The sequence below is a fragment of the Oncorhynchus tshawytscha genome, linkage group LG04 (assembly GCF_018296145.1).
Source record: "Oncorhynchus tshawytscha isolate Ot180627B linkage group LG04, Otsh_v2.0, whole genome shotgun sequence".
Taxonomy (NCBI): domain Eukaryota; kingdom Metazoa; phylum Chordata; class Actinopteri; order Salmoniformes; family Salmonidae; genus Oncorhynchus; species Oncorhynchus tshawytscha.
This window is the reverse complement of record NC_056432.1, coordinates 13,807,186-13,816,144: the sequence shown is the minus strand read 5'-3', so window position 1 is coordinate 13,816,144 and position 8,959 is coordinate 13,807,186. Positions and strand designations below refer to the sequence as shown.

The 8,959-nt window shown below is 45.0% G+C and overlaps 1 protein-coding gene across 1 annotated transcript in view; it reads left to right on the top strand.

Moving 5' to 3' along the window:
• The window catches only part of LOC112247110 (cotranscriptional regulator FAM172A homolog), a 347,725-nt gene that overhangs the window by 332,319 nt on the left and 6,447 nt on the right, over positions 1-8,959 (top strand). The gene's annotated exons all lie outside the window — the stretch shown is intronic.

Below are 8,959 nucleotides of genomic sequence, written 5' to 3'. Positions count from 1 at the left end.
GTGGTGCCAGAATCACACCCTATCCCTCAACGTAACCAAGACTAAGGAGATGATTGTGGACTACAGGAAAAGGAGCACCGAGCACATCCCCATTCTCATTGACGGGGCTGTAGTGGAGCAGGTTGAGAGCTTCAAATTCCTTGGTGTCCACATCAAAAACAAACTAGATTCGTCCAAACACACCAAGACAGTCGTGAAGAGGGCACGACAAAGCCTATTCCCCCTCAGGAACTAAAAAGATTTGGCATGTGTCCTGAGATCCTCAAAAGGTTCTATAGCTGCAACATCAAGAGCATCCAAGCCATACACCGTGGTTGATGCTACTTGTTTTTCAAAGGTGGATATACAGTTCCTGTCCGAAATAAATTCAACCTTGCTGCGGTAAAAACAAACAATTGCCACAATAACATGTTTCTGTCCTCCTGATCAAATATCAATACCTTCTAGATATTAATTCCTATTGATCAATGGTATTAATTCATCTGCATACCATCAATTACCACCTTCTACAGTCAAGTCGTTATTGTCAAAGCCTCACATTTTGCAGCTGTAATATTAGACGTTAGAACGTGTTTCATTTTGTTATAATATTACAATTAAACATGAATTGATGCTTGCTATGGCACCTGTACCGCGTTACATGGGTCCCTTCACAATAAAACATTCAGGAAATATAGCTTCTTATAGGCAGGGACTATATTGTGTCCTTGGTAAGGTTTGAATGGTCTATATTTTACAGTTCCAACAATACCATTTTGAACAGAAGACTGAGAGTGACGACTGAGAGTGACGACTGAGAGTGAAGAATGAGAGTGAAGAATGAGAGTGAAGACTGAGAGTGAAGACAGAGAGTGAAGACAGAGAGTGACGACTGAGAGTGACGACTGAGAGTGACGACTGAGAGTGAAGACTGAGAGTGAAGATTGAGAGTGACGACTGAGAGTGAAGACTGAGAGTGGCGACTGAGAGTGAAGACAGAGTGAAGACTGAGAGTGACGACTAAAAGTGAAGACAGAGTGAAGACTGAGAGGGAAGACTGAGAGGGAAGACTGAGAGTGAAGACTGAGAGTGAAGACTGAGAGTGAAGACTGAGAGTGAAAACAGATAGTGAAGACAGAGTGAAGACTGAGAGTGACGACTGAGAGTGAAGACTGAGAGTGATGACTGAGAGTGAAGACTGAGAGTGACGACTGAGAGTGAAGACTGAGAGTGACGACTGAGAGTGACGACTGAGAGTGAAGACTGAGAGTGACGACTGAGAGTGACGACTGAGAGTGACGACTGAGAGTGAAGACAGAGAGTGAAGACAGAGAGTGAAGACTGAGAGTGACGACTGAGAGTGAAGACTGAGAGTGACGACTGAGAGTGAAGACTGAGAGTGACGACTGAGAGTGAAAACTGAGAGTGACGACTGAGAGTGACGACTGAGAGTGACGACTGAGAGTGACGACTGAGAGTGACGACTGAGAGTGAAGACTGAGAGTGACGACTGAGAGTGAAGACTGAGGGTGAAGAATGAGAGTGAAGACTGAGAGTGAAGACTGAGAGTGAAGACAGAGTGACGACTGAGAGTGACGACTGAGAGTGAAGACTGACAGTGACGACTGAGAGTGACGACTGAGAGTGACGACTGAGAGTGAAGACTGAGAGTGAAGACTGAGAGTGAAGCCAGAGGGTGAAGACAGAGTGAAGACAGAGTGAAGACAGAGTGAAGACAGAGTGACGACTGAGAGTGACGACTGAGAGTGAAGACTGAGAGTGACGACTGAGAGTGACGACTGAGAGTGACGACTGAGAGTGAAGACTGAGAGTGACGACTGAGAGTGACGACTGAGAGTGAAGACTGAGAGTGACGACTGAGAGTGACGACTGAGAGTGAAGACTGAGAATGACGACTGAGAGTGAAGACTGAGAGTGACGACTGAGAGTGAAGACTGAGGGTGAAGAATGAGAGTGAAGACTGAGAGTGAAGACAGAGTGACGACTGAGAGTGATGACTGAGAGTGATGACTGAGAGTGACGACTGAGAGTGACGACTGAGAGTGAAGACTGAGAGTGAAGACTGAGAGTGACGACTGAGAGTGAAGACTGAGGGTGAAGAATGAGAGTGAAGACTGAGAGTGAAGACTGAGAGTGAAGACAGAGTGACGACTGAGAGTGACGACTGAGAGTGACGACTGAGAGTGACGACTGAGAGTGAAGACTGAGAGTGAAGACAGAGAGTGACGACTGAGAGTGTCGACTGAGAGTGTCGACTGAGAGTGAGGACTGAGAGTGAGGACTGAGAGTGAAGACAGAGAGTGAAGACAGAGTGACGACTGAGAGTGACGACTGAGAGTGAAGACTGAGAGTGACGACTGAGAGTGACAACTGAGAGTGACGACTGAGAGTGAAGACTGAGAGTGAAGACTGAGAGTGAAGCCAGAGGGTGAAGACAGAGTGAAGACAGAGTGAAGACAGAGTGACGACTGAGAGTGACGACTGAGAGTGAAGACTGAGAGTGACGACTGAGAGTGACGACTGAGAGTGACGACTGAGAGTGAAGACTGAGAGTGACGACTGAGAGTGACGACTGAGAGTGACGACTGAGGGTGAAGACTGAGAGTGAAGACAGAGTGAAGACTGAGTGAAGACAGAGTGAAGACAGAGTGACGACTGAGAGTGAAGACAGAGTGAAGAAAGAGTGACGACTGAGAGTGACGACTGAGAGTGACGACTGAGAGTGACGACTGAGAGTGAAGTCTGAGAGTGACGACTGAGAGTGAAGACAGAGTGAAGACAGAGTGAAGACTGAGAGTGACGACTGAGAGTGAAGACTGAGAGTGAAGACAGAGAGTGAAGACAGAGAGTGAAGACAGAGCGAAGACTGAGAGTGACGACTGAGAGTGAAGACTGAGAGTGAAGACTGAGAGTGAAGACTGAGAGTGAAGACTGAGAGTGACGACTGAGAGTGAAGACTGAGAGTGACGACTGAGAGTGAAGACAGAGTGAAGACTGAGAGTGACGACTGAGAGTGAAGACTGAGGGTGAAGAATGAGAGTGAAGACTGAGAGTGAAGACTGAGAGTGAAGACAGAGTGACGACTGAGAGTGACGACTGAGAGTGACGACTGAGAGTGACGACTGAGAGTGAAGACTGAGAGTGAAGACTGAGAGTGACGACTGAGAGTGAAGACAGAGAGTGAAGACAGAGTGAAGACAGAGTGACGACTGAGAGTGACGACTGAGAGTGACGACTGAGAGTGACGACTGAGAGTGACGACTGAGAGTGACGACTGAGAGTGAAGACTGAGAGTGAAGACTGAGAGTGAAGCCAGAGGGTGAAGACAGAGTGAAGACAGAGTGAAGACAGAGTGACGACTGAGAGTGACGACTGAGAGTGAAGACTGAGAGTGACGACTGAGAGTGACGACTGAGAGTGACGACTGAGAGTGAAGACTGAGAGTGACGACTGAGAGTGACGACTGAGAGTGAAGACTGAGAGTGAAGACTGAGAGTGAAGACTGAGAGTGACGACTGAGAGTGAAGACTGAGAGTGACGACTTAGAGTGACGACTGAGAGTGACGACTAAGAGTGAGGGCTGAGAGTGAGGGCTGAGAGTGAAGGCTGAGAGTGAAGGCTGAGAGTGAAGGCTGAGAGTGAAGGCTGAGAGTGAAGACAGAGAGTGAAGACAGAGAGTGAAGACTGAGAGTGAAGACTGAGAGTGAAGACAGAGAGTGAAGACAGAGAGTGAAGACAGAGTGTGAAGACTGAGAGTGAAGGCTGAGAGTGACGACTGAGAGTGAAGGCTGAGAGTGACGACTGAGAGTGACGACTGAGAGTGAAGACAGAGTGAAGACTGAGAGTGAAGACTGAGAGTGAAGACTGAGAGTGAAGACTGAGAGTGACGACTGAGAGTGACGACTGAGAGTGAAGACTGAGAGTGACGACTGAGAGTGAAGTTTGAGAGTGACGACTGAGAGTGACGACTGAGAGTGGCTCACTGAAGAAGAAAGTGAGAGAGATGCTGAAGTTTTGCTTGAGCATGTGTTGTGACTTGTTTGATAGTGTCATTTTTTATTGAAGCCTCATTGGTGGGTTCCCAATTAGAATGTCCTGTATTGAACTTAGAGAAGTGTCATGGACAGATCTGCCTCCAGAAAGAGTTTTAAGCAGGACTTAAACCCTACTTACATCGTACCACCAATAGACCATAGAATGTTGTTGTAAATGTATGAATTCATTAATAAGTGTTAATCTGCAAAATTGTAACTATTCGTCTACCTCCTCATGCCTTTTGCACACATTGTATATAGACTCCCCCTTTGTTTTCTACTGTGTTATTGACTTGTTAATTGTTTATTCCATGTGTAACTCTGTGTTGTCTGCTCACACTGCTATGCTTTATCTTGGCCAGGTCGCAGTTGTAAATGAGAACCTGTTCTCAACTAGCCTACCTGGTTAAATAAAGGTGAAATAAATTTAAAAATAAAAAAAATCTAAAGCATATTACCTGTATCCATACTCAGATTTGATTAAGGCTGTGAAATATATGTTTTTTTCTCAATAGCCTTCTTCAACTTGAACAGAAGGGAAAGTGAATGGAGGACAAATAGACCCCTTAGCCTTTAGATGAGAACCAGAGAATGTCTGACTAATACAGATATTTATTGAAACAGTGCATTGTGTAGAGGAGTTGAGGGCCATGTTTCTGAAGGCCTTCTAGAGTGGGGGCCCTTGTCTCTGATGCACACGGCGACCCTGGAGAGAGAAACCGCTTGACATTGAGAGGTGTTGTTGGGGTGGGCACATGTTTGGGCTTCGATTTTACTGAAGTGGACACTGGAGAATCAGACACTCGTATCCAATAGCGTGCTGCCCTTGGGCTCGGGTTATCTTGTAAATACTCTGCTCCAAGTCTATCAAAGCAGTGTCCTTTAAAGTGGCCAAGGCCAGTCATTCACTTTAAAATAAAAAAGCACTCCATCTCCGAGCAGGGTGGGGGAGAGAGTGTAGGAGTGTGTGTTGTGTCATCCATTATTTGGTGGCTCTGGCCTCCCAGGTTCCACCATGTGATGATTTGAATATTATGAGCACAAACGAAGAGACGATTTGAACAAGTTAATGTGAAAATATCTCTCTCTCTCTTTCTCAACCTCTCTCTTTCATCCAGTCCCATCAGCAGCCCCTGCACTAGCCATTCTGGTTCCTCATCTCCGGATGTGTGATGAGTTTTTCCTTGTTTTCTCCAAAAGCAAACACAATAATAATAAAGAAACAATTAAAAGCAGTATGATAGACAGGAAATACTAACAGACCCCACTTACCAGCAACCATTGCATTACAATGGCAGTGGTAATGCTGTTTTACTGAAATGCTATGTTTCGGTAATTTGTGTGTGTGTGTGTGTGTGTGTGTGTGTGTGTGTGTGTGTGTGTGTGTGTGTGTGTGTGTGTGTGTGTGTGTGTGTGTGTGTGTGTGTGTGTTTTTTTTTTGTTTGAGGGGATGTGAGTCGGATTAATCTATTGATTTGATTAAAGTAAAACGAAATACAGTGGGGCCACAGGGAACCACTAATATCATGATTCAATCAGACTTCAGTGTTATCGTTATGATTGGAAGGAGTTCATCGGATGGTGAAGGGAACCGGGAGAAGGCCTACATTTAGGTTGAAATCAATCAGTTAGACCGTAGCCTTGTTTCCGTGCTCTGTGAGTGGGGACAAAGTTGTGCAGACGCGCTGAGTGACCCTGACACCTGCTATGACCTCTCTTGACCCCTTCCCAATGCAATGACACATCCGGGCCATCTGACAGGCAAAATGGCCCCACTCACCCGAACGGCCCCACACGGCGCCACACACCCCGCGTGGCCCCACACACCTCACACGGGAGATAAACTAATAAGAGCCCCCATCAGGAGTGGACATTCGATCGTCTAACAAGCAGGACACAGAAAGCTTTTCCCCACCTCTGATCTATGCAATGGATAGTTTCCACAAACACGGTCAGATATTGTTACAGCACAACCACCTATCACTTCAACATCCAAACGGGATAGAATGAGCTTCGATTACCTTTGAAAAGACAAAATAATACTATGCGCACACTCAATTTGTGTTTAATCGTTTTTAACAGAAACAATTTAACATGATAAAACGGGTGCTTATAGTCCCTGTACTTGCAGAATATTAAATGAGAGTTTGATATTTTATTATCCTGGTTTTCAGGATAATATCTTGTTTTGTAAAGTTCCTGTCGATTTAAATGTCACGTCTAGGGAAATTATTAAGCTTTTTAAATGTACGAAATTAAATGAATTTGTTCCAAAACTATCGAAAACATTAGATGTGCCTCACAGACTAGACTGAAAATAATACACATTTCTACATGTGTGGAAGACGACAAATATCAGCACCCACCAAAGTATTATTATAATAATAGCTATGTATTTCTGTAATAAATTCAGCAAAGGTACAGTGCATTCCAAAAGTATTCAGACCCCTTCATTTTTTCCACATTTTGTTACATTACACACAGCCTTATTCTAAAATCAATTACATTAGATTTTTTTCCTCATTCATTTACAAACAATACCCCATAATGACAAAGCAAAAACATGTTTTTAGTAATGTTTTATTTTAACTGAAATGTCACATATATGTAAGTATTCAGGCCCTTTACTCAGTACTTTGTTCAAGCACATTTGGCAGCGATTACAGCCTCAAGTCTTTTTGGGTATGATGCTACAGTTTATCCCATTCTCTGCCGATCCTCTCAAGCTCTGTCAGGTTGGATGAGGATTGTCGCTGCACAGATATTTTCAGGTCTCTCCAGAGATGTTCGATCGGGATCAAGTCCAGGCCCTGGCTAGGCCACTCAAGGACATTCAGAGACTTGTCCCGAAGCCTCTCCTGCGTTGTCTTGGCTGTGTGCTTGGCTGTGTGTCGGATCCTGACTAGTCTCCCAGTCTCTGCCTGTCCCTGTAGGGATGGTATTGGCCAGGTTTTGGGCGGTGCCAGGTTTCCTCCAGACATGGCGCTTGGCGTTCAGGCCAAACGTTCAATCTTGGTTTCATCAGACCAGAGAATCTTGTTTCTCATGATCTGAGAGTACTTTAGGTGCCTTTTGGCAAACTCCAAGTGGGCTGTCGTGTGCCTTTTACTAAGGAGTGGCTTCTGTCTGGCCACTCTGCCATAAAGGCCTGATTGGTGGAGTGCTGCAGAGATGGTTGTTCTTCTGGAAGGTTCTCCCATTTCCACAGAAGAACTCTGGAGCTCTGTCAGAGTGACCATCATGTTCCTGGTCACCTCCCTGACCAAGGCCCTTCTCCCCCGATTGCTCTGTTTGGCCAGGTGGCCAGCTCTAGGAAGAGTCTTGGTGGTTCCAAACTTCTTCCATTTAGGAATGATGGAGGCCACTGTTTTCTTGGTGACCTTCAATGCTGAGAAATGTTTTGGTACCCTTCCCCAGATCTGTGTCTCAACACAATCATGTCTCGGATCTCTACGGACAATTCCTTCGACCTCATGGCTTGGTTTTTGCTCTGACATGCACTGTCAACTGTGGGTCTTATATAGACAGGTATTTGCCTTTCCAAATCATGTCCAATCAATTGAATTTACCACAGGTGTTCTCCAATCAAGTTGTAGAAACATCTCAAGGATGATCAATGGAAACAGGATGCACCTGAGCTCAATTTCAAGTCTCATGGCAACGGGTCTGAATACTTCTGTAAATAAGGTGTTTCTGTTTTTTTCATTTTTTTAAACCTGTTTTTGCTTGTTCATTGTGGGGAATTGTGTGTAGCTTCATTAGGATTTTTTTGAAATCCATTTTAGAATAAGGCTTTAACTTAACAAAATGTGGACTGAGTGAAGGGGTCTGAATAATTTCCGAATGCACTGTGTATCGCCCTTCATGCTCACATCAATGTATCAATATAATTAGGAATTAAGTTTGATGAGAAGAATAGGCCATTAGTACACAAGCAATTAAGTGATGGGGCTTTAAATAATGTACCACATATGAAAACGAATTACAACCAGCTTGTTTCTTTGATTCAGTCTTTCTCTCTTATAGTCACTCGAGGTGTTACTTTGGCTCTTCAATCAACTACCGTTTGTTTTGAACTATCACAGTACATGACCACTTGTGACAGCATAGAGCATTCAGCGACTACTGAAGGGAAGAACGCATGGTCCACAGCTACAGAGCAGTTCATTATTCCCTCAAACGCCTTTCGTTCTCTTACCTCATCCCACACCACTGATAACAATAGTGTGTGTGTGCGACTCGCGACCGTGTAAGTCACATAGAGATCAAACAGCCAGTCAATTACCCTGAGAGGAATCCAGTGGCTGTGACAGGGGAGGCTAAGCATCTAGGATCAAATAGACTGCATCTGTTGGCGCTGTCTGTCACTGTCCATCATCAGAGAGGAGAACATAGAACAACCAATAGAGAGGCTTGGAGGGGTGAGAAAACACAGGTTAACCAATGGAGATGCTTAGATGGGTGAGAAAACACAGGTTAACCAATAGAGAGGCTTTGAGAGGTGAGAGAACACAGGTTAACCAATAGAGAGGCTTGGAGGGCTGAAGGAACACAGGTTAACCAATAGAGAGGCTTTGAGAGGTGAGAGAACACAGGTTAACCGATAGAGAGGCTTGGAGGGGTGAGGGAACACAGGTTAACCAATAGAGAGGCTTTGAGAGGTGAGAGAACACAGGTTAACCGATAGAGAGGCTTGGAGGGGTGAAGGAACACAGGTTAACCAATAGAGAGGCTTGGAGAGGTGAGGGAACACAGGTTAACCAATAGAGAGGCTTAGAGGGGTGAAGGAACACAGGTTAACCAATAGAGAGTCTTGGAGGGGTGAAGGAACACAGGTTAACCAATAGAGAGGCTTGGAGAGGTGAGGGAACACAGGTTAACCAATAGAGAGGCTTGGAGGGGTGAAGGAACACAGGTTAACCAAT